We start from the raw sequence: 24,785 nt of genomic DNA, 5'->3' as shown, positions 1-24,785 counted from the left end.
TAGGTAAAAGATCTAGAAAGCAAGCCAAATAAATGATATATACATAAAAATCAAACAAACAACTTATAATATTGCTCAGCTGACAGCAAAATATAAAGGAAACTAAAGCCCTGATGAATAATGTTTACTTTTCCACAAAACTCCTTTTCAACATGTTATAGATTTATCAAAACTACTAGAGTGTAAATTCTATGAATAAGTTCTATCATCTCTCAACCAGTAGGCACCCTGAAAATTATACCTACAAAAAATTGTTATATTATAAAAAGGCTACTTTAAATAGATTCAAACATATCTGCTGCTGCAATTTTACAATAGAAAAATCGGACTCTTTCTGCTTGGGCCACCAACCAGGGCCAGGCCAGGGGAAGATCATCACATCTAACCCCCAGTCAGCCCTTACATTTATTCAGAAACAAAGACAAGTCAACCTGAATGGAAGTGGTGGAGCCGGAGACCTGCTGCGGGAGAGCTCTGAGAATATTTCCTTTCCTTTTTTCAGACACTTGTATTTGTGGGTAGAGAACAAATTGTAGGTGATTTACACAAACTAATAATTCAGCCCGGCACATGCAACCACGTGGAGCCATTAGAAGTTCAGACATGTGTGTGTCAATCATGCACACAACATTAGGAACCACTTCTTGGTACTGAGCAAACTAAATAAGCATTTTGAGTGGCCGATTTAACCCCATCTGGGTGTAAAAGATGCTAATAAGAGCATTTCTTTGTTGGCTTTTGAAAGGAGTCATCTCTCATCACTTTTAGCTTATGATTTTCATTTGCCCTCACAAATGTTAGCCAGCGAAGTCTTCCAAAACAGATTGTATGGCCATGCAAAGAGCTTCGTCTCTTCCAGTCTGATATGTCAGAGGCTCATTCACATAGGCAACTTCCAGAATTAAAACAGGCCACTGCAGAGCAGTCCTGCCTGGGACCATAGGTCTTAGCCAGGCTACTTATTCCTCCAAGTGGCCGTAAGGAAGATCAGCGTAATGGCTATCAGAGAATGCATTGATTGATTTTTGTCAGTCCACATTCTGTTTGCTAGTATTTACAGAGCCCTTCAGAAGTGTGTGTGTGTGTGCGTGTGTGTGTGTTTTGTAACTGTTTGGGATAGTTGGAATCAATATATGGTAGATGAGGAAACTTTCTGTAATTTGTATATAGAAAGGATAATATTTTCCAAGCAACCTGGAAGACACATGGCTGTTCCTTTGAGGTTTATTTTACTTTCAGAAAAATTCAAAGCTAACCAACTTAAACAGCTCATACCCACTTCCTATGGCAAACCACTAGACTGAAATGATATAAAAATAACATCATTTACTTTCTCCTTTTTGGTACAAGAGACATTTTATAAAGAATTTGGATGAATTGGCTCTTTCAAAAAAAATCGATAAAAAAATCAATGATTAGCTAATGTTTGTTGATAACCTATGAAAACCTGACATAGGTTTTACAAAGGGTTCAGAAAAGTACAAATCATAGACCTTGCCCTCAGTGGCCTTAAAACTCATTGAGAAGGCACAAAACATCCAAATGTGAGTCACACATGAAGTAAGGCTGCATATGACAAATACTAAAGAAATGGTATAGACAGAGTTTGGCAAATTTTTCTGTAAAAGACAAATAGTAATTATATTAGGTTTGCATGTTCTATGGTCACTGGCTCAACTATTCAATTTTGCCCTTATAGAGAAAAAGCAGCTATAAACAATACATAAATGAATGAGTGTGACTTTGTTCCAATAAAATTATATTTACAAAAATAGATGGCAGGCTGGATTTGGATGGAAGACCATATTTTTCTGACATCTGGTACAGACATGAAATAGTGTGAGTGTTCAGAGAAATAAAGGCGTGCTACAGTGGGTAGAAAGGGAAGTCACACGGTAGCAAGAGAAAGACTATGTAGTAATGAGGTAGGTGGAGAGGTGATATTGTTGGTGGGAACACAGTGTAAACAAAAGCTGTATATAATACTAAGGCTCTGTGTGGGGGTGGGTCGGTGGGAGTAAAAATAGCAAAACAGGGCTTCTTCATGAAAGCACCCCAAGAGAGAAGGGAATTCTTCTGATAAGCAACTTCTGAGAGATTAAATGCACATATTAGGTCCTGAGATGCATATTCCTAAAACCATGGTGGCCAGTTTAGGTCCTTTTGCCCTTCCATCAGGCTATTTTTCTAACCTATCTCTTTCTGCAGGACTGGCATATCAGCTCACAGGAAGAATCTTTGGGAAGGTTCTTTTGTGATATTTCCCCTATGTTGTCAAGAGCCGCACACCAATCCAAATGACCAAGGTAGTTCTGAATGTCTGTGCCTCTGATGTCAATAGTTCCTAGTTTAAACTAAACCCTAAATCAAAAGGGTGGTATATCTTAAAGTGTAATAATTAGAACACTAGTCTGGCCAGATGATTCCAGAAAAAGAGGGTTCTGTGGTGCAAACTATGTTTCCTCTTAGAGATTGACCAGGTACATTGGAAAATTAAAGGACATGAGAAGACCTGTTGCAAAGAAATTTGTTTAACTTATGTAACCACAAATTTCTCAAACATTTAGAACAGAACTTTTTTTTCATGGAGCATCTATGGACATTTCATAGAACTCATTTTGGAAAACAACACTTAAAGGAAACAGATATGGAAATAAATTTTTCTAACAGTTACTAGTTGTGGCTTCAAGTTAACATAACAGACAAGAGGAAGGGGTGATGAGAGACAGAAATTTTAAAATACAAATGACTTGCAAGGGATATAATCATAGGGTGAAATCCCAGACTCTTATTTACTGTAACTATTTAAGGCCTGCCCGTTCCAACCTACCCGCAACGTTCCAATTTCAGGTGAACAGGAGTACTAAAAACGCTGAGATGGGATAGCAACAAATAGGGAGCAGGATATTTAACTTTCTTCTTTTTCCTTCTTGTTGTTGATGTTAAACTTCTGGCTTTGTTCCCTTCTTCCATGTCCTTCTGGAGCCTTTGTTTAACTGAAAGCATGAAAATGATTGTCATTCTGAGCTATTCTTGGCAGGCAGAACTGAGCTCAGAGAGAAAACAAACAAATGATTAGCAAATACGTAAACATCCCCATCCAGGCCTAACTCTCCTCCTCTGTAGAGCAGAGGAAGAGCTGTGCAGAGGAGCGAAGCAACCAAGAATTCCATTGCAGTATCTGGAGAATTCACTGGGAAATTCTGAGAAATTTTCTGCAGACAAGTCAGACTTTACAATCTAATTAGACATCATTTTATGTCGAAGAGGCTCTAGTGAGCATTCATAGCATTTTCTGTTTTTTCTTCTATTGCTTCCGGGACATCCTAATTTTTATGTACTGTATTGCCATCTAGTTTTGTCAGTTCATTCACTCTGTAACTATTTATTAAGGATCTACTCTTTAACGAGTACTAGCAAACCAATGAAGAATAAGACATAATCCCTGCCTTTGAGAGGCTGACAGTCAAGATTGGAAGAGAGAGAAGCTAATAAATATAGTCGAATGTTACAGATGTTATGCTAAATATCTGCATAGGAATACGGGAATCCAAGGGAAGCAGTTGTCAGTTCTACTTGAAAAATCCAGGAGAGGTTTCACGCAGGGGAAGGCCTTAGAACCAAATCTTGACAAATGAGCAAGTGGGTGTGTACCAGACAGGCATTCACATCCTCCAGAAATACTTCACTAGTTAGTTTCATGTGCATTTGATGATCAACAAATCCTTGAGCCCATCACATCCCTATGTACACTTGTATTTGAGAATATTGTATCATCAGGGATCTTCAAGGTGCAGTGTGTGAACCCAGGTTGGGTGATGTTCAAGATGATCCACTAGAATGTGGAAAAAATGCCAGAACTTTAAAATTTTTATCTCACTTAAAAAATTTTTCTGTTTTTGAGTTTTATAATGTACACATGAATATTATTGTACATATTTGTAATTTATAAACAAATATAATATGTTGGAGGTACATGGTACAAATTTTTTTACTTATGGGGTACAAGATCAAAAAGCTTTTGTAGACTGCCTGTATTCATTATTCATATATGAAGTGATTGCAAATATCAAAGGATGGTCTTCTTTATTCAATAAACTATTCTTCTTTGTTTTCTTAGACATTAATTTTTTAGTAATAACACAGTATTTTATGCCTCTACTTTATTACAGGTTCTGTACTAGACACTTTGCATAAAGTAACTCAGTTAATTGTTATGATAACCCTAATGAGATTGAGGTAACTATCCTAGTACGTAGCTAAAAAACTGAGGAGCATATAAATTTAGTAATTTTTCCCAGATTAAAAGGTGGCAGAACCAGGGCTGAAATCAGACGTAGTCTGACTTAAATGTCGATGTGTTGAACAATTAATCATTGCCTTTTCAAAGTCAATGAAAATAAATTACTAATGAGCTTTCTTTGTTTTGTTAAAGATGTTAGAAATTAAGTGTTCATAGGCTTTGGCACTACAATTTTTTCTATGAAAATGCGTATGCCTGTGAAGAAAAGTGAATTCTGATGCTTATTAGATTTATTACTAAGCCTTTTATAATTGCATTGATTTTTGAAAATGTATCTATCTCTTCTTTGATCTAGAAAAAATTATTCATCTCTGACAACTTATCATAAAAAGAAAACATTTACTTAGTACTTATTGTATGTCAGACACTGACATACAAAAAAATCTTTCCATGTAATAAAAAGTCTCTAGTTAAGTTGCTGTTCAGGGTAATAGATAGTAAGTGATGGAGCCAGGCAGTCTGACTTTGGGTTTGGAACCCATGCTGTTAACAATTAAGCTATATTCCTTCTCCATAAAAGGGCATAAAGTCGCCTGGACAAGAATGTTCATTGTAGTATTGTCTACAATAGTGAAAAACTGGAAATAACCTAAATGTCCATTAACAATGTCCATCATTGTATTACATTCCCTATGGTACATCCATATGGAGTGGAATACAGTAAATGCTATGCAGCCAATAAAAATGTTAATTGTATTGGTTTCCTAAGGCTACTGTAATAAATAATCACACATTTTGTGGCTTAAATCAATAAGATTTATTCTCTCACTGTTCTGTAGGCCAGAGGTCCAAAATCGAGAAGCAGGGCCAAATTATCCCTTAAGGCTTTAGGGGAGAATCCTTCTTGTATCCTCTAGCTTCTAGTATCTCCAGGCATTCCTTGGCTTATGGAAGCATCACTTCAATCTCTGACTCATCTTTACATTGCCCTGTCTGTCTCTCTCTCTGTCCAAATCTTCCTCTCCTTTCCGTTATAAGGCTACTAGTCATTGGATTTATGGTCCACCCTAAGTCCAGTATGATTTCATCTCTAGACCTTTAAATTTCAAAGATGCTATTTCCCAATCTGGTCACAGTCTCAGGTTCTGAATGATCATCAATTTTGGATGGACATAACTCAACTCACTATTCTAATTTAAATCTATATTTACTGAGATCCAAAATGAGATATTATTAAGTAAAAAATTTATTAGAAAGCATTATGCCTAGTATGATTTCATTTTTTAAAAAGCATATGTTAACATATGTATATACTTGCATAGAAAAGTGTTTAAAAGAATATACATCAAGATGTTAATATTGATTTTTTTCTGTGTAGTAGGATTACAGGTGATTTTTGCTTTTCTTTTTATTGTCTTCCATACAGTCTGAACTTTTTACTGTGAAGAAAAAAAGTCAGAAAAATAATTTTTATTTTTTTTTAAAAATAAACCTATATGAAACTCAAAATTTCCCAAACACTTCAATGACAAAATATGAAATCCTTTGACTTTTGATGCTTACAGAAAATCACTTGGGGAAAATTGTTACAAAGAATTTTGCTTTTTCTTTGCACAGAAAAAGTTGACCAGCTCTTCCTATGTTCCTAACCTCAAGTCCTTTGTCTCTGTCCCTCCCCCACCCTCACCCCATTAACTACAAAAAGCCTCTAAACCCAATTTTTTACCTCTTGGTTGTGGTCATACATCTTTTTTGTCCATACAATCTTCAGATATGAGGCAAAAGGTTTTAAAACTATTTTAAAGTGTGAATCAATATCCCTTTAATTTTTCCATGTGCAAAACTTCATCTCCTCACCAATACTGTGACTCAAAAAAAGATTGTGTCACTGTTACTTGTCTTCTCATATTGTAGTACCTTATCTTGCAATGGTAATAAAACGTGGTTATCTAAGGGATTAATTTTTCTCTATAAAGATACCTTTTTAAAATAAATGTAATATTGCCTAATATTTTATGAGAAGTTAAAAGGCTTTCCTATATATATATATACACACACACACACACACACACACACACATATACACATACATATATGTATGTATATGTATGTATATATATGTAAGTGTATATATGTATATATGTATATATGTATGTATATACATATGTATACATACATATATATGTATATATACATACACATATACATATATATGTATGTATATATATACACATATATATATACACATATATATATATACACATATATATACATACATATATACGTATATATGTATGTATATATATACACATATATATGTATGTGTACATATGTATATACATATATATATATATATATTTTTTTTTTTGCAGCAAATCTGCTGTTTTTCTCAACATACTAGTTGTTGATAAATTACCATTAGCTACTTAGATGGGATGACTTCTCTACTTGCTATCTCTGCAGTCAGAGTTCCAATCCCTTGGTATGTTCAGACTATTTTTGTCATCATCTTTGCAATTTAGTTACATATTTTACAACATGAAAAATACATTGGGAGGCTCTTAACATTGAGAATAATATTGAGAATATTAGCAGATCCATGTAGTCAAATTTCCTATGAGCTCCCTACAAGACTGAGAACTCTGTGGGCATGGACTAGATTTTCTTCCTTCTTGTACACTCCTGTCTGGTACCCTATCTGGCCCATAGCACTTACTAAATGAGCTGGCTTATATGGCTTCCAAGACTCTATACCTCCCATCATCCTCATTAGGCTGAAGCTCAGAATATTATTTTTCCATCAGGGATGAAGAGTGACAGTGCCTGGCAGAGCTTAAGGAGAAAAGGGGCTGGCAGATATTTCTTACTCTGCTTCTAAGTATGCAAATTTGTCCTGGGATACAGGGCATACAAGTGTCTTGGCCATTAGCTCTGAGCACACTTGCTTTTAGACTGTGATTTAGGGATGCAAGAATATGAGCAATGGGAGAAGGAGTTTCTTCAGTGATTATGAAAAGGATTAAAGATCAAGGCAATATTGCCAGCTCCCTACCTATCCCTCCCCAGTCATCAGCCAGTCAAAGCATGTAGAACAACCTCTCTGCCTCCATCCCATGCCACCCCTCCCCCACCATGCACATTTTCTAGATAAGCTCTATGTGTGGCTCCTGGGACCAGCAAACCCACAACACACACTCCCAGACAAAGCCCATGAACCTCAGCCTACTCTGACAGCAGTGTTGTGATTGACTATATTTATGTATTATTTGGTGAGTATGTGGTTAGAGGGAGGGTTGGGGACAGCCAGGGCCAAATGGACTCAACATTTCTGAAAAATGGGCACAAACATTAGATCCCATTTTTTTCCCTATAGAGACTGTGAGGCGCCCAGAGGAACTTTGGTTTACACAGTGGGGCAGCTGTTGCCTCAATGCGAAGGGTAATTCCTTCAGCAGAGGTAAAAAGGCAGAATCATTAAGTGTCAAAGAAATGTTCTTTGCCCTCCCTGTCTACATAAAGGATTGAGAATGTCAAAGCTAGCTGAATGTTCATTTTGTGGATACTGGATGAGTGAACTTGGTACTGTTTCAGCAACTATCTCTCAGAGAAACACTGGTTAAAAAGGAGCACAGGTTATTGTATGGCTTCATCCAGAAGAGTCTTCAGGATAATATCAGGAGTAGAATACACATCCTTGCTAGAAGAATCAAAAAGAAAAGAAAGCAGCTGGGTCAACTGGGATGCTAAATAACTGAACAATATTCTGCATAATTATTGGAGCAGGAAATAAATGCCTGTGTTGTTTGCATCATTTCTTGCTTCAAAAGAAAAAAAAAAGATAAAAACAGATGTAAAATTTCTGTTTCAAGACTCCCAGTTGATACTGATAGTTTTTTGTTAAAAGAAAAAAAGATGTTTTCCAAAAATTAAAATCTTACTGTAAAAATAGCAAAATTGTAAGAAGGGAAGAAAAGGAGCCTCAGATTTGTGAGAAATATCAATCTTCAAAGTCCATTATCCAAAGACCTTGTACATCAATACTTGATTTGAATTATGGAGCTGGGCTGTACCTTCATTTACATGGTATTTCCCCAAGTAGCCAGATAATATCAATATCTTGCATTTATACGACGCTCATCTTCCCAGATGGCTTTATTAAATTTTTTGTTTTATGAGACCCACTTTCTAAAATGTGGTCATCTCTTAATGAGAATGATGCTCCTGGGTAACTCCGGGCAAGGGAAAAACCGTGTTTTGCATTTATGTTTTCTATCAGCGATCATAAAAATCTTCAGTTAGCAAGCAATTCCTGAGCATCTGCGTGGGCAGAACCTGAGATGAAGCTCTATATGGTAACATACGGAAGATTAAAAGGTGTGGTCCCAACCCTCCAATACCTCAGTCTCTATTCAGAAAATTTTTCTTTGTTTCACGAATGTGAAAAGTTGTGGCCAGAGAAGTTTAGAGAATTGGTGAAAGTCATATGGGATATTTGTTCTAGAAATGGGAGTCCTCATTTCCAGATTTGGATACAAGTGGTTTTGGTAATTATATCTAAAAATGTTGAAAATATTTCGAAGATGTATCGAGGTGGAAATGTTAAGGTTTTGGTTTTAGATGAAGAAAAGACCAGTCCCCCAAAAAAGAAAATGAAGAAGGGTCCCTTATGTTGTCATATAGATTTATTTATATAATTAAATATCTAGGACTGTGGTAATTGTAGTGAAGAGACCAAAGAAAAGCAGAGTTCCAACTCGGAAGAGCTTGGCTGACTTTGCAGGTAAACTACTACCTATATGTGATGAATTCAAGAAAACAGGAGATATAGAGATATGAGACTATTATATTTAAAATACTTACAAGATCATACATTATGGTAGAACTCCCAACTCTAATATCTGCTTGAGATTTGGGAGGAGCCACTTCACTTACCTGGGTCTTAGGTATCCCATTTGTTAAACAAGGGGTTGGACTAGATAGTCTCTAAGACAATTTTCTATTATGTAGAATTCTGTTATTCTATTTAAATGAAAATATGGGACCATTCTGAACAAGAAGTTGGGAAATGATTGTCCTGATCTTACTTAACTTGGTGAAGAGAAAATACTGAAATCAAAGGACACCCTTTCTTAATGTACTACTAGAGCGTTTCAACACATCAGTTTACTGATCCAAATATATTGGATTTTATACTGTCAACCTTAAAAGACTTCAGCTAACTTCAGATGCATTTTGAATAATGGATGATTCATCTCTGTTCTAGAGTCTCTCTACATATTTTTTCCCCTAAGCTGGGATGTTCTTCAGAGATGTCTAACTTGTGGTCCTCACAGCTGGTAATAAAACTTTAAAATTTGTTTAGCTTAAAATGAAACCATTACCTATAAAACATTGTCAATTTCAAAAAAAAAAAAAAAGAAAAAAATTTCTCATAAAATGAAAGTGCTGGATTATATATTAAAATTATAAGCGCTATAAGAATTCAGAGGGCAGAAAGATCATAGTGGTCATAGGTAATCAGGAAAACTTCAAAGTAGAAATGGGGCTTAAAGTTTAACCTTGAGGAAATTTCAGATTGGAATTGTTAGAGAAAGAGGCTTTCTACTTCTAAGGGTAGCTTACAAAGAGCAGGACTTCCCAAATGCAGGTCTAAGGACCATTCTGATCCAGGACAGACTTTTCACTGATCCTGATGATTGAAAAAAGTGCAGAGAAATATAGTATGTCTGAAAACTAAATGTAGTTTTTCAGACAGTATCCTTCCTTCATTTTGGTGTTAAAATATTCTTTTATAAAATGATAGTGGTCATGGATAGTAGATGTTTTTATTTTGTGAAGTAGTGGTGTTAAATTTGGCTTCCATATGATGGTCTTTTTCTTTCTCTTTGGAATTTTACTGGCCTATGAAATTCAAAGATCCAGGTACCATCATTTAGGTGATTATTCCTGATATTTTGGCCTTTACTGCAGCCCTCACCCATGTAGGCCAAGAGGTCGAGTACAGCTTTCTAGCAAGGAAAAGGACCACTGCATTTTAGTATTCTATTTCTCGTGATACTATTGAGGCAATAAATGCTGATAGGGCTTAGCAGTGATGTTGATAGAGGTAAGCTTAATATGCTGGACCTACGACATGTCCCAGGTCTTTCAATGATAATAGCATCCTAGAAAACACCATCTGCTTTGTAGACTTTATTTTATTTTAGAGCTAGCTACATGCCACATTGGCAGCAGAAGAGCTGCCAACTTGTTTACCAAAGTCCCTGTTTTGTATTGATTGAATAAAGGAACTCTTTCACAATCCTTTGTCATTCTGTTGATGTAGAACGACTAGATTTTTGGATTTTTACTTTAGTACAGGTATGCTGAATTCCTTTCTCAGAAGCCAATCTTGGATATTTAAAGTGCTACTTAACGCCTTGTACACAGGGTGGGTCCACCCCTCTAAGCCACCATGTTTCCTCACTCTGGAGGAAACAAGTGTGGGAACACAGTGTTTTATTAGTACACAACCGTATGGCTTTATGTTTCCAAAGTCTCCCCTCTCACGTCTCCTGGCCCCTTTCAAAGGAGTAAAAGGAAATTTTAACGGCGATACCAGGACTGGTGCTGTGAAAAAAGATAATCAGCTTCCTATATTTTAATAGGCAAATTTTATACGTTTTTTTTTTTTTTGGCACACTATAATCTTTGAGCTGATAAAAATATTTTGAAAAAATATTTTAGAAACACAAACTCTGATTTTATCTTTTGCAATTCAAAGATGAAGGCACCTAAGGCCCAGATTAGGTAGTGACTAGCTCAAGGTCACCCACCTACTTAAGCTGAAGTGCAAGGACTCGAAGTTGATCTAGTGTTTTCTCTCCTTTCTCCTTCCAATACCCCATTGGAATTGAAATCATTGCAATAGCCACTGCCAAGTACTTAACAATGGATATTTGATGGTGGTCCTTTAAGTCTGTACCAGGGTGGTTTCAGTTTTTCCCTTCATCAGCACAGGAAGGCAAGGACATTGCATTGACTCTAATATTTCATGCTTAGCTCTGGATTCCCTTGGTTTTATATTTCTGACTCTTCCCTCAGTTTCTTGTAGGGCTTTATGATTTAATTTAATTTCAGCTTATTGCTGGCTTTGGTACCCAGAAGAGTGGTAATTTGTCCTTTAAATTATTCACCCAGGGGAGTCAGTGTTCTTAGAAAGCGAGGGGGGAGAACCTATAAGCTCCATCCCCTCTGAGGGATACATGACACACACTGGTACCTCACTCACTTGTTCTCTCTCCACAATACCTTATCTCCTGTGTTCAGCCCTGGTTCCTATAATACCTTGTATTTCTGCGGTGCTTTTCACATTAACAAATAAAGCAATTTACAGAGTATTTACATACTGACTAGTGACTAATTATACACTTGCAAGCACTGTGATCATTCTGGACAAGCAGCATTCCTCTACATTAGGTTCTCTGTAGGAAGGTGTCTTAGAGTTATTTGCAGAGAGAAATTTGGGGCAAGTGTTGGCTCTGACATCCAAATGTTCAACATAGGGGCCGTTTGTATAATCTAGGACACACCTCTGGACTTTGTAGTTCAGGCCTGAACTAGGGGCTAGAAGGGTTACAAAAATAAAGAAAAACATGGGTGACCATGACCCTGGCAGATCTTACTTAAAATGCTGACAAAACCGGGCAAAAATATATGCAATAACTCACTAAGAACACATGATGTTAGTATAGACAGACTGGTGATGTTTCATGCAGAATTAGACTATAGAATGGAGATTGTTGCAGTTTTCAGTTAAAAGGTTAAGAGATGAATAATAGTAAGAGTTACTATTTAATGAGTGCCTACTACATGTTAAATTCTTCACGTGTTCTTTCATTTAATATCACTGTCATTTAATCCCACTGTCATCCCCATTAATCACATAAAATATGCTAAGTTTTAAAGGAGTAAAACGATGTTCTCCAGATTATACAGAGAGCTAGTAGGGGAGAACGGGAATTAAAACCCAGGTCTGTCTGACTCTTAACCATGCCATTACACCTTCCCCACGCTAATTAAAGAGATGACAAGTATTAACAATAAGTAAATATTTAGTGTGTATATGTGTATATGTTAAAGTGGGTTACGCAGACAGAAGAAAATAATTGGTAGCATTCTCCTGATAGGGAAGCTAAGAAAAGGAATTAAATATTTTCAGTTTAATTTTTGGGAATACAATGGGGTAGAAGCAATGAAAGAACTAATAAACTGATATGGGTTCAAGAGGTTCTCTCTGATGAATTCAAACAGAAAACAGACGAACAATCATGTTCAAAGATAAAACAACAATATAAACCTATAAGAATGTTAGCTGCTAATGTCCAGAATGAAGGGAGGTATATGAAAAGTGCTAAGTCATCAAAAAGGACTTGTACACTTACATGGAGAAGAAAGCACAAGGAACAAATGCCTTTGCTGCCTTGTGCCTGGGCTCTCTTCACTGGGCTCCACTAACCAGGTGGTGTTTAAACAACTTGGTTGCAAATCTTCTGACACTATCTCATTAGAGGTGTAGTTAATGCCTCCTCTCCTTGAATTTAGGCTGACCTTAGTGATCAGTTGACCAATAGAGTATAGCAGAAGTGATGCTGTGTGACTTAAAGGTGATGCGGCAGCCACCTGGTTTGATGTACTGCAATGGGTAACTGCAATATCTAGTGAGAATGTCAGGCCTAAGAGTATCACCCAAAAGAAAGAACCCATTAGCTGAGGTGAGACATTTATCATTGGGCGACCAAAGTAGTATAGCCAAGGCTTAGGAGCGAAGAGAAAAGTCAAAGTATGAGAAGTATCAGGTCTAAGGAGGGAAGTAGAAATGAAAGATAAAAATAAGTCATAGTGTCAGACTAAAACAGATCAGACCATGGAGTGCAAGCATTCAGGACTGAAGTTATGAACAATACAAATGTTAAGTGGTTTGGGATTGATGTGGAAAGTCATGCAAGGTACATTTTCACAGGTCAGGCAGAAATGTGCCTTAAGTTTAAGGAGCCTGATACAATGTTAACAGAGAAGAGGAGGAAAGTAGAACCACTTAACTGCTTTAATTCCTATGTTGTTTTCCAGCTGAAAGATTGTGAAAGGGAAGGGCAGCACTAACACTAGTATTTAAAAATAGGGTAGGTGAGGAACCTGTAAGAAAGCATTGGCTGTTCAAAATGCACATAAGTCTCATGACCTAGATGAGGTACGTTTCTTGAACACTGAAAGAATTTTAAGGTAAAATAAAGGAACTCCTGTCAATAAATTTTGAGGAATCTTAAGAATTAGGGAAGACTGTAATGAACGAATGTCTTATTCTTAAAACAAAGGTAAATCCTGTAAACTCTAGGAGATGGGCTTAATATCTGGGAAATGTTCTAAAACAAATCACTAAAGACATGATTTGCAAGCCCCCAGCGAAGAAGTCAGCATAAGTTAGCGAAGATGAAGTGGTTAGCTTGAATTCCTATATGAATGTATCAATCTCTGATCACATTACTCTGAATATGAGCTGGTATATAGTAAGCAAAGAGTTGTTTCTGATGAATGGATTTATGCCAACCAAAAGGCAAGGCTATCTTTAGAGCCCACCACAGGCCTCTGTGCTTGGCACTGTACTACCCAAAATGTTAATTAAGGACTTGGAATAGGATTTTGATGGCCTGCTGTTGCAGGCTGCAGGCAGCACAAAGCTGAGAGGGCTCATCATTATGTTGAACGGTAGGATTTTTACCAAAAAGATCTTGATAGGTAGTAACTATGGACCTGGTTTAAGAAGAAATTCAACAGGAAAACCATAAACACTTTTGTTTAGGCATCCACCCCTCAGCCTCAATGGAAAACATGGAAAAATCCAAACACCCCAAATTCTACCCATAACTACAAAAGAACAGGATAGAGAAAAATGTGGTTTGTGCAAATGGAAAGGATTTAAGCGTTGTTTAAATTTAACGACTCAATACAACTTAATAGTGGGATATAGCTGCCAAAAATGCTACTGTGATGGCACGTTGTGTTAAAGAAGCTTCCAGAACAAGGGACGCAATGATACTGCTCTGATGTTTGCTCTGGAAGTGACCCTATGGAGGGGATATTGACAGACTAAAGTATGTCCAGAAGAAAACAACAATTATGGTAAGGGGATGGAGAACCTGTCATATAGAAAATGACTAAAGAAACTGGGTATATTTAGCTAGCACAAGAATCTGCGGTGAGTGTGGAGTGGGAAGAGGATTGAAGAACTGAAAGGTGGTCACATGGAATGCAGTCAAAGGGTGGGTCCCAGAAAGAAGTTGAGTACAGCTGAACACTACAAAAACCTTTCTCATAACTGGAGCTGTGCAAAGATGAAAGTAGTTACTCCAAGAGGTGAGGAATTCCCAATCCTGGATGCATTAAACAAAAATGGGAAAGTCATTTGTCAAGAAGAACATCAATGTGATTTAATAATACTCACGAAACACTAACCTTTTATGACTGTATCAGATGTATTCCTTACAATAAGAAGTACTTTATAATGAGGAAATAGAGGATCACATTAGTCAAGTAACTTGCCCCAGAATCCCCAGCTGGTTAATAGAGAGCAGAGCCTTGAACCCAGATCTGTCTCATTTTGAACAGCACACATGCTTTTCCACTACCCCAGGCTTCCTAAAGTAAAACTCAGCTATAGAAAAAGATACTGTATCAATGTTTAAAATAACAGACTACTGGAGCTAAAGCGCCTAATAAACCCCCTGAGAATATTAAGCATCACCAGGACTCTCCAGGCTATCACTGAGCCACACATGTTATTTCTCAGTGTGGAATGTCTTTTATGGTTCTATCATACTTCAGTACTAAAATTAATTGTATAAATCTACAATCTGCTTCTGGAAAGTCTAAGTTCTTTTAATTTTCTCTAATCAGTATTAGAACATTAATTCCTAGTTTTAAAAAAAAAAAGCAATGCTTCTCAAGTTCCAAAGAAATTAAATTTGAAATCGTTTCAAATAATTCTGTATTTCTATGAAAAATGCTTTTGTTAGTTTCTATTCAGGCCAGAAAGAATTTAAATTTAAGCCCTAGACTTTCTACAAGTGCATTTTATGTCAATTATATCACCTAGCCTTATATATTTCTCCTGGGAAGTTTTTAACTATTTGATTATCTGTGTCCTCTGTTAAACGAAATCCTCTGCTTTGTGAATGTGTACACACACACACACACACACACACACATACACAGTGTATACATATGTATATACACACATCTATGTATGTATGAGTGCATGTATATATATGTATACATATATATCTGGCAAATCAGAGAAAATTAAATCTGAATGAGTATAGCAGAGCTGAAGCAACAGTGTGGTGAATTAGCAAAAGAAATATCTTAGAGAACACCTTGTTATGTTTTTTGATCTCAAATTGTGTGGGCCTTTGTAATAATAGCTAGTGTTGCCTCTTTATTCTTGGTCTCTATTATTGCCTGTCTGACAGATAGTTTATAGTCTATAATCTTTCCAGTTGTCTTCTCACCCCAACATTTTATACCTCAGTGACTTTGTCTTAGAGTTGTTCTGCATTTGCCTGCTCATCCATGGTGACCTTGTTTGGACTTTGTTTAGTTTATTTGTTGCCTAACGACACACATCAAGCCTTACAGGGACCATTGACTTTATATACACTCAACTTATTGACTTTAGTCATCACTGCTTCCTAACAGACCCCAAAAGCACCCTGAAAGGGTTACACCAAGGCCATCACTAAAAGGTGAATGCCCTTCTCACTGCCCTCTTCTTTCAAAGTTGTGGAGGTTCAAACCTGGCTTGTTCCCCATGCAGCCCCCTCTTTGGCCACTTTTTTTTCCCTGTAACTAGCATAGATCTTACTGATAACCACAGATTTAAGCAATGCAACCATGAGAATTCATGTTAGTTTGCCTGCTTGTGACTAGATTGATTTATAAGCACCTCTGTTATTCCCCTCTCCCTCATTTTTTTCTGTTTGTTTGACTGTGGTATAGAGTTTGTCATCCCTTAAAAAATTAACATCAGGTCATTATCTGCAGAAAACATTTCATGAATTTATATCTACATTTGTTAACTACTATGAAATAGTGGGTAACCTCAGTGTAGAGAGTAACAAAATAAATAACTTATACCGAATATTTTTGGCATATTATCAAGGAAATGTATAAGAGTTTTATCTACAAATATACCAAGAATTATCCATTATCATCTAGGAGTCTGTTAAATGAATACAGTAGGAAAAATTTCTTTTACAGGATTTAAAAGATTTTGAAATAGCAACTGCTAGTAAACCTTGGGCAAATCTTTACTGTGAGCCTCTCCTGTTTACCTCACAGCACTGGCAAAGGATGTAAGAAGATCCTGCACTTGGGTAAATAGAAAACCTCCCCTGGTAGAGCCTGCTTCATTCCTGTGGCTAGCTGCTTCATGCCTAGCAATCAGGTGTGTGTCCACTAAGAGTCTGCTGATGGTTATGTGTCCTTATAATTACATAATGTAATACAAAATTTATAACTTGATGAAACGAAAATATAAAAAGAGAAGTTTTATTTTTATGTCAAATAAGTTAAAAGCTATGGAAACTTGGTTAAGGTGAATGTTACTAAAGAAACTTGCAGATATATTATATGTGAACTAGACATTTGCACAAGACTGGATAAAACATTTAGAAGGGTTCATTTCACAGACATTTTGGACTCTATCAGTCTAAGACCAGTTTTAAAAAAATTAAAGACATGAAATTTTTGTATTTAGTGAAGTGGGGTGAATTTGGAATGCAAATTTGCCTGAGGGCCAGCTTGTGACTACATTTCCACAGGTACTTAGTTGTGTTTTTATTTCCCTGTGCTCTGCTTTTTCCCCCTGTAGGTAGAGTGGTATTACCTCATATTACCTTTATGGTGCTGTTACTTGGAGTTCCACCTTTAAAAGCTGAGGCCTCACACTCTCAAGTTTAGCAGGCCCCAAAATTTTATGTTTATCTTCTTGTCTGAAAAGTCCGTCAAAATAGAATTTCAATATTTTCCAATCAGCAAAAAATTTCAGGGCAAGAGTGGGTTCTTTGCTCTGCTTCCTTCACTAGAGTCCTACTTTTCTTTAGATTTTGGCCTGGTTATCCCTCTTTACTTTTTCAGCTCTTTGATGATATTTAAAATACATTCCAACAAATACTTCTGTTTTCAGTAGCAGGGTTTTTCTCTATAAGCTGCCCATATTACATGCTATAGACTTTCTACAGGCCACCTACTCATAATCCTTGCTGGAAAACCAACCAGTTTTTGAAACTGAAACATCTCTCTGGAAGAGGTTGGTACCAGGTCTGGAAGCTTAGAATGCTATAACTCAAACTTTTTCTAAAGTAAAACTAAAACCACTAGACTCCTTCGTATTATATAATTCTGTCCCCAGTATGCTAAAAGACCTTATAAATTTTAGGTGGACAAATTGCTGGTAGGTAATAATTTCATTTCACTATTATTTCTTGATTTTTTCTTTACTTCGTCAATATTTTGAGAAAGCTAAATTTATATAGATCATCTAATACAGTATTTCCCAGTAAAATTTCCTGTGATGATAGAAAAGTACACGTGGGGCTATTGCATGCTTGATATGTGCCTAGTGTGACTGAGGAACTGAATTTTTAATTTATTTTGTTTTAATTAATTTAAATAGCTATACATGGCTAGTACACACAGTACAGATTCTAAGACAAATTTCTTTATGATACTTCAGGATAAATATTGGTTATATAAGAAGGCTTCATAAAAATACTTTTTGTGACTATAGTAGAACTCAAAACACTGGAGACAACTGATTTGGTTTTTGTTTTTGTTGTGGAGTTTTAAAAATACATTAGTTTCAGTGTGGGGATACATATAGTAAGAGACATAAAAAGTTAAGGAATTTTGCCCTGTTGGGATTACAGGATGGATCATATATTAATCCATTAATCACTTAACATCTATCACCTGAACATCTAGCACATCCAGGCCCTTGGCACTGGTCCTCAGGAGGAAAGCAAAACAAGGTTCCTGATCTTGTCAAGCTTGCAATCTAGTTGCAGAAACACACAGTAAATGATTACATTGGTATAAAATTTAGAATTGAGACAGTGTTACAAAGATGATGAACATCTCCATACTTTTTTTTTTTCCTGGATGTTTTTAATTTGGTAAGGTGCTTAAGTCCTAGATTCTTAGAAGCTTACTAAAGGCTTAGTCATCAACCTTTGGGAAATAATGTTAGTCTAACTAAATATTTCACTTCAACAAGGCAAATAAACATTTGTAGGTGTTTATATTAGCTAACTAGAGTTTTTTGTTTGCTTGTTTTCTAGTTTACCTTTTGGCCTATTCAGTTGGAAGACCAAACAACGTGTAAGGTTCATGGAAAAAACCTTTCTCTGAAGTCATAGATTAGTATATCATTGATATTTTTGTTTATGAAAAGGATCTTAGAAATAGTCTAGACCAATCCCTCATTTTACAAATAAGAAAGCCTAAAAAATGAATTTATTGGACATGATTCTGTACTTATTGTCATAGCACTAGGTTTCAAGAATCTCATGAGTGGTCTATTGACCATATTACACCAACTTCGAAGCAACCCCAAATTGTTTTGATTTCTCCAAGTTCTTAGTCAATTTATATTCTGGCATTTTGAGATTTTAATACTGCCATAATAACATAAATTTAATACAAATTTATGAGCTTGACATTCAGATCTTATAAGTCTCACTATATATTCTTCTACACTCCAGGGTCTAGATACAATGTTTCATGTTTTTCCAACTATGAGCTCCCATCAGAATTCACAGCTTTATCACATTGCCTACTTAGCCTCAATGCCTACTGAAAGATTACATCTTCCATGAAAATTGTCTTCAAACCTAATCAGAAGATAACGGCTCTTCGTATTTCTAAAGATTTTGTATTGTCTTATATGGTGGCAGGAATGACTGCATTGGATATAAGAACCTTAGGAACTGGTGCCACGTGATTGCTCATTTAGGTCTTGCCCCTCCTTGTAAGTCAACAAATATTTAAAGTAAAATAAATGCCTCTCTAGGTGAGAATTTTCCTGAAGGCAATTTCTAAGTGTTTGAAAAAGCTAGGTTAGGGAAATATGAGCTGGGTGAAGAGGACTCATATTGCTTTACAGAGAGCCTTTATATTAGGACATTATAAAGTAGTTGTGTATTTCTTACGTGAGTCCACCCTTCCCGCCCCCACTCTCCTTTTTAAAAAATCCTCATCTATTCAGTATAATCGGCTCAGTTTTTTTTTTTTTTTTTTTTTTTTTTTTACTGTAGAGAAATTTAAGAGCTATAGGAAACATTAGAGAAAACAAGGAAGGTCATACAAATACTAGATGCACTTTGTTGCAGTTTAATTTCCTCTTCAATTTTCATAATAAATGTACCGATAAAAAAGTCAGAAACATAAAAATCCACCTTATTGTTTACCAGTACAAAATAAAAACAGGCATTTCACCAACTGACACTCCTTTGCAAAGCTCATAAGCAATTACTCCTTGCTCAAATTTCATCTAAAACTTTCCTCAATATCACTGTAATCTGACCACATCCATATTAGAGTACTAATTCTGACAAATAAGAGGTTATTAAGTTTCTATATTTTCTCTACTTTGCTGTAAACCTCTAAAGCTCTTCCTACGAAAACCATGTTACCTGGTTGAAGTTGAACGGTTACCTATGAAAATCGCATAAAGTGCTGTGGGATGGAGATGAGAGAGATAACAAGTGTGCCCTTCTCCCCAAAGAAGTTATGACTTAGTAGGGAAGGAAAAAGGGTCATGAGTAAAGCCCCGAAAAAGCACAAAGATACAGAATCAGCATCCTCAGCGGGAGAACACGGCAGCCTGCGCTCCAGAGCTATCCGTTCGGCTAGGAAGAGAGGGACACGGTGTGGGCCGCGCCTCCCAGAGTGTGCGTGTGTCAATGCGCGATTCTCTCACACCGCCCACAGGGTCTGGGCACTTGTCACATCCCACACTTGCCTGGTCAGCAAACAACAGCTGATGCGGAATCCTCCCACTACCCAGACGGTCCACGCCTATACCCAGAGGCTAATTTCAGGCAGACCGGAAGTCCCTTTTCCCCGGCTGGCGGGCCTACCAACTAGTGCCGGTTGGAACCGGAAGCTCTACTGCCCCGATCGTCGGAGCGCGTCTGCGTCAGTCGCACAGGCGCAGTGGAGCTCGGACGGAGTTGTGGGAGGGGAAAAGGAAAAGGCGGAGGGGGCGGGGCCGGTCCCAGAAGATGGCGGAGGCGGGGGTGAGTTGGGGTACCCCGGCGAAGCGCCAGTGACTTGGTGCTGAGGGAAGCGGCCTGAGGAAAGGAGTGGCCGTTAGGAAGAACTGCTGGTGTTTTGCTGCCTAGGAACCCTGCTGGCAAGTGTGAGGAGCCAGGACTACAGATGGGGCCTGAAGGGCGAGCGGCTCCGCTTACCTGGAGTAGGGTCGGCGAGGTCCGGAAGGGGACAGCAGGGTCGGGGAGAGGTCGTAGGAGAGGTTGAGGCTCATCGGACGGTGAAATGGTGTCCGAAGGGAAAGAAAGCTGGAGGACGGCGGGAAGAATGACCCTGGAGATCTGATGGGGATGGAGGTCGGCGAGCTGTCAAGCATAGAACTGTCAGGATTTGAGAGGCTTGTAGCCTGGGAAACTCTGACTTGGGAGGGGGATGGATCCAAAAAAGTAGATATTGCAATAAGTTTAGAATCCACTAAAAATATGTTGCTGTTGGATTGAGGAGTGGAACTTAGGCATTTTGGATTGGAATTGGAAACCTTTGGAGTAGGTGTGTGGTTTGCCAAAGACAACTATGTCAAGACCTAGAAGTCGGTTGATGAGTTACGGGGATTTTAGAATTAGTCATTGGAGATTAGTAATCTGGGAAAAGAAAGCAATGTAGATGATGGGGTACCGGGGAAAGGTGCTAAAAGAAGATCCATGCCCATTTAGTGTTGGAAAAAGTTATTGAAGTATGGTGTTAAATAGTCTAGGAAAATATACTATGGAGAGCTTACTGTTTTGTAGGATTGATGAAGAAATGTTTTAAGAAGGAATGGATAGACTTGACAGCTGGGTCACTGAAACTGGCCCTGATCAGTATTGCATTGGAGCTGAAGATTGCAGGGGAAGACACACTCCAGTCCTGAGTGCAGAAAGAATAAAGGCAGCCAGGCAGTGGCTAGATTGTGTTTTCCAACTTTTGGATTTGGCCTTGATAGCACACCACTTTGTGAAAATGAATGAAGGGGATGCTTCCATTAATAGGGGTCCCACAGAAAAAGAAAATCAGCCATGTATTCTTTCTATTTTCTCCATTCTTTCTGTGGACATTATGTTGAGTAGTGTGTTTTGTTAGAGTTCTCTGTACACATCCGATATAAAGTGACCAAGCTGTGAATTGTGTACATTTGGGAAAGAGGTTGATTCTTTTTAAACTGCCAACTATTACTTTTACATATGGTGGGCTGAAAAGGAAAAGATAAAATGCAATTCAGTAATTTTAAAAGTTTGTTTTCATTGTTATCACAAAATTATTCCCAAAGGATGGAGTAACCTTTTTAGGGACTGAGATTTGACATTTAAAAGTGAATGCTGCTTGCTTACTGGTTTGCGTGTTTGGGTTTTAATATCCAGGGGAAAGATGAGTTTCAGTGTCTTCAAGGCAAACATGCTTTTCTCCCTGGAAATTTTTAGTGCCCATAGCCTGTGAGTCACATGTGTATGCTTATATTTAAGGAGAGTTCAACTTTTTCATTGGTTTAAGTATGTGTTTCCTAATGTTAATGCTTATTCTATTTTGAGAATGCCATTCTAATAGAGCATGATAAAAAAGATGTGAGGTACTAATTTAATTTTATTATTTAGTAGCCTATGTGACCTAAGCACCTGGAGAGACAGGGTAATCTGAGGGAGCAGACATACTTCTGTGACTACTAGTAATTGGAAGATGAGTGATCTTGTTTAGCTTTAGGTGTTGTTGCAATTTTTAAAATACAAGTGGTTCTTAAGATACTACAGATTTTGTTTGCGTTATTTGTTTTCAATTGCCTGTTGCCTAAAATTGTCTCAGTGGAAAATATCAACTTCGATTTTCATTCACAGAGTCTAAAATTACTTCTAACCCTCTTTTATTCATCTAAAAGTAATATTAATCCATTAACAGGTAATCATATTCCTATATCTGGAATAATGTTTTTTCCAGTTTTGATGATTTGTTATTTATCTAAACTATTTGAACTGTTTTTCTTTTGGTTCAGTAATGTATGTTGTAGAAATTGAGGGTCAGGGCTCAAGGTAGAATGTTTCATGTCCTGTGGAAGTTTTTTCTTTGTCAGCCATTGGGGAAAAAAGCATTATTTTGGTATTAAGAGTAGTTTATTGACATGGCTTTAAAAACTGTTTCTTATGTGGTCTTTAAATTGTTTTGGTATGGTGTTTGTAGCTGGAGACAATATAGTGAAATGAACCATAGTCTGGACCTGGAGTCAGAGTACTTGTTGTGCTAGTCCTGGTGCTACCTCCTAACAGTTTTATGATCTCAGAAGGTTACTTAACCTATTTTATTTTGTAAAATGGGGATTAAAAATGCCTGCCTACTTAACAACATTATTGTTGAGGATCTATTGAGATATTGTCCTCTAAAGGGTATCTTTATGCTAGAGACTTCTCTGATCAGTAAATTACTTCTTGCATAATCTAAATTTTTCAAATGTAGATTATTTTTTAATTTTGGAAAATCGAATTTATCATTATGTAAGAGTACTATTTAAAGGTATAGGTACAGTTGTTTTAAGAAAATAATATCAATACATAATCAGAAACCCAAACTTTAAAACAAATTAGGGGATACTTATCCCAGGAGCTTTCACTTAAAAATAACCCACACCCTGGTGTGTGACTAATATTGTAAACAACATGCTTTTTTTAAGAACTTAATTGTTCCACAGTAGGAAGTGAATGGTCTTCTGGAATTTCTTATCCCTTTCACGAGTCTGGCCATGTCCAGGAGTTCACTTTACATGTTTGTGGTAGCAAGATCCAATAGAACAGGATTGATCTTGTCACTCCACTTGACCACTTTGGGTCTCATTTGCTTTGTCAGTAAAACGAGAGAATTTTTAGATCCCCAGATTCTTAGCTTCTTTTGGATCATGGACATTTTGAATACTTTATATAAATTGCGGAACTCTCTTTCCAGAAAAATGCACATATGCACAACTTTTTTGTTCTTGTTTTGTATCAGGCTCCCATACCCTTTGGAATAGATGATCTCTCAGTTCTCTTCCATTTCTTAAATTTTAGGATACTGTAATTCTGAAGTATTTTAACTTTTGTTTTTGTCTACAGTAATTATATACTATTGTCTTATTATGTAGTTACAAAATTAGATTTTTGGACTTTTAAAAAATTAGCTTAAAAACTCATTTAAATAAACATCAAACAATATTATATTTTTTTTTAAAGAAAACTTTTGGGGTGAAGTAGGAAACTATAAACAAGCACTACCAGGAAAGTTTGAATAAACAGCTATGGTAGAAAACATAAATAAACAGTTTAGAGTGTCTCTAACAGACTTGAAAAAGAACGCGGGAAGCCTCTAGCAATCAGTGGCTCTCAGTGAAGGGTATTGCCTCTCTGGGGGTATTTGGAAATATGTAGGGACATTTTTAGCTATTTCAGATTGAGGAGGGGGCATGCACTGGCATTTAAGGGGCAGGAGCCAGGGTTGCTAAATCTTTTGCAATGGTTAGGTCAGTTCTATGCAACAAGGAATTGTCCTGCCCAAAATGCCAGTGCCTCAACAATAAACACTGGTGAGTGATTGTGAGATGGGGTCACTACAACTGAAAACACTTTTAAAACCAAAGTTATTTTGCTCTTTTAAAAGTATTGTAATAAAATGTCCTTTGCCATTCTCTTTTGGAAAAAAAAAATCACAAACAAACGATTTACTAGTGCAATTTGGGTTCCTTAAAATGTATATAGTTGACACTTGAATAACATGGAATTGGACTGCTCGGGTCCACTTATACATGTATTTTTTTCAATAAATACAGTTGGCCCTCAGTACTATGGGTTTCACATCCACAGTTTCAACCAACTTTGAGTTGAGAACAGTATCTTCAGTCCGTGGTTGGGAATCCACAGATGGGGAGGGGGTGACTATATGCATTGATGTATGCCATTTTATATAAGGGACTTGAGGATCTGCATATTTTGGTATCTGTGGGTGTGGAGAATGCTGGAACTTATCTCTTGCAGATACCAAGGCCGACTTCAGTTAAGTTTTGGGGCGTCAGAAGTTATGCACAGATTTTTTGACTGCACAGGCATTGGCACCTCTAATTCCTGCGTTGTTCAAGGGTCAACTGCATACTCTTTGTCTTTTAGTATCTTTTAACAGCAGAAGTGGGGGTTTGCTATGTCCAAAGGAAGTTTGGGAAGTGAAGAGTCAAGTGTTGGTCTAATGC

At 36.9% G+C, this 24,785-nt stretch overlaps 1 protein-coding gene and 1 long non-coding RNA gene across 6 annotated transcripts in view; one reads left to right on the top strand and one right to left on the bottom strand.

Annotated features, from left to right (window-relative positions):
* Positions 1-251: 251 nt before the first annotated feature.
* LOC120610371 (uncharacterized) lies at positions 252-21,123 on the bottom strand. The gene is made up of 3 exons (XR_005654924.1): positions 20,752-21,123; positions 17,176-17,271; positions 252-2,996 (listed from the first exon to the last, which is right to left on the bottom strand). It is a non-coding gene; the product is annotated as an uncharacterized LOC120610371 (long non-coding RNA).
* Positions 20,500-24,785, top strand: part of INSIG2 (insulin induced gene 2) — a 19,581-nt gene continuing 15,295 nt past the window's right edge. The window contains exon 1 of one of the 5 annotated variants that reach the window (XM_039872694.1): positions 20,500-20,577. The gene's annotated coding sequence lies outside the window, so the exon portion shown is untranslated. Of the gene's footprint in view, positions 20,578-20,597; positions 20,700-24,107; positions 24,129-24,785 lie in introns of those variants that run through there. The other 4 variants (XM_039872693.1, XM_039872690.1, XM_039872692.1 and 1 more) reach the window with 4 other exon arrangements.

Source organism: Pteropus medius, unplaced genomic scaffold (assembly GCF_902729225.1).
Source record: "Pteropus medius unplaced genomic scaffold, Ma_sr-lr_union100, whole genome shotgun sequence".
Taxonomy (NCBI): domain Eukaryota; kingdom Metazoa; phylum Chordata; class Mammalia; order Chiroptera; family Pteropodidae; genus Pteropus; species Pteropus medius.
The sequence above is the reverse complement of the archived record's forward strand: the minus strand, read 5'-3'. Positions and strand labels throughout refer to the sequence as shown.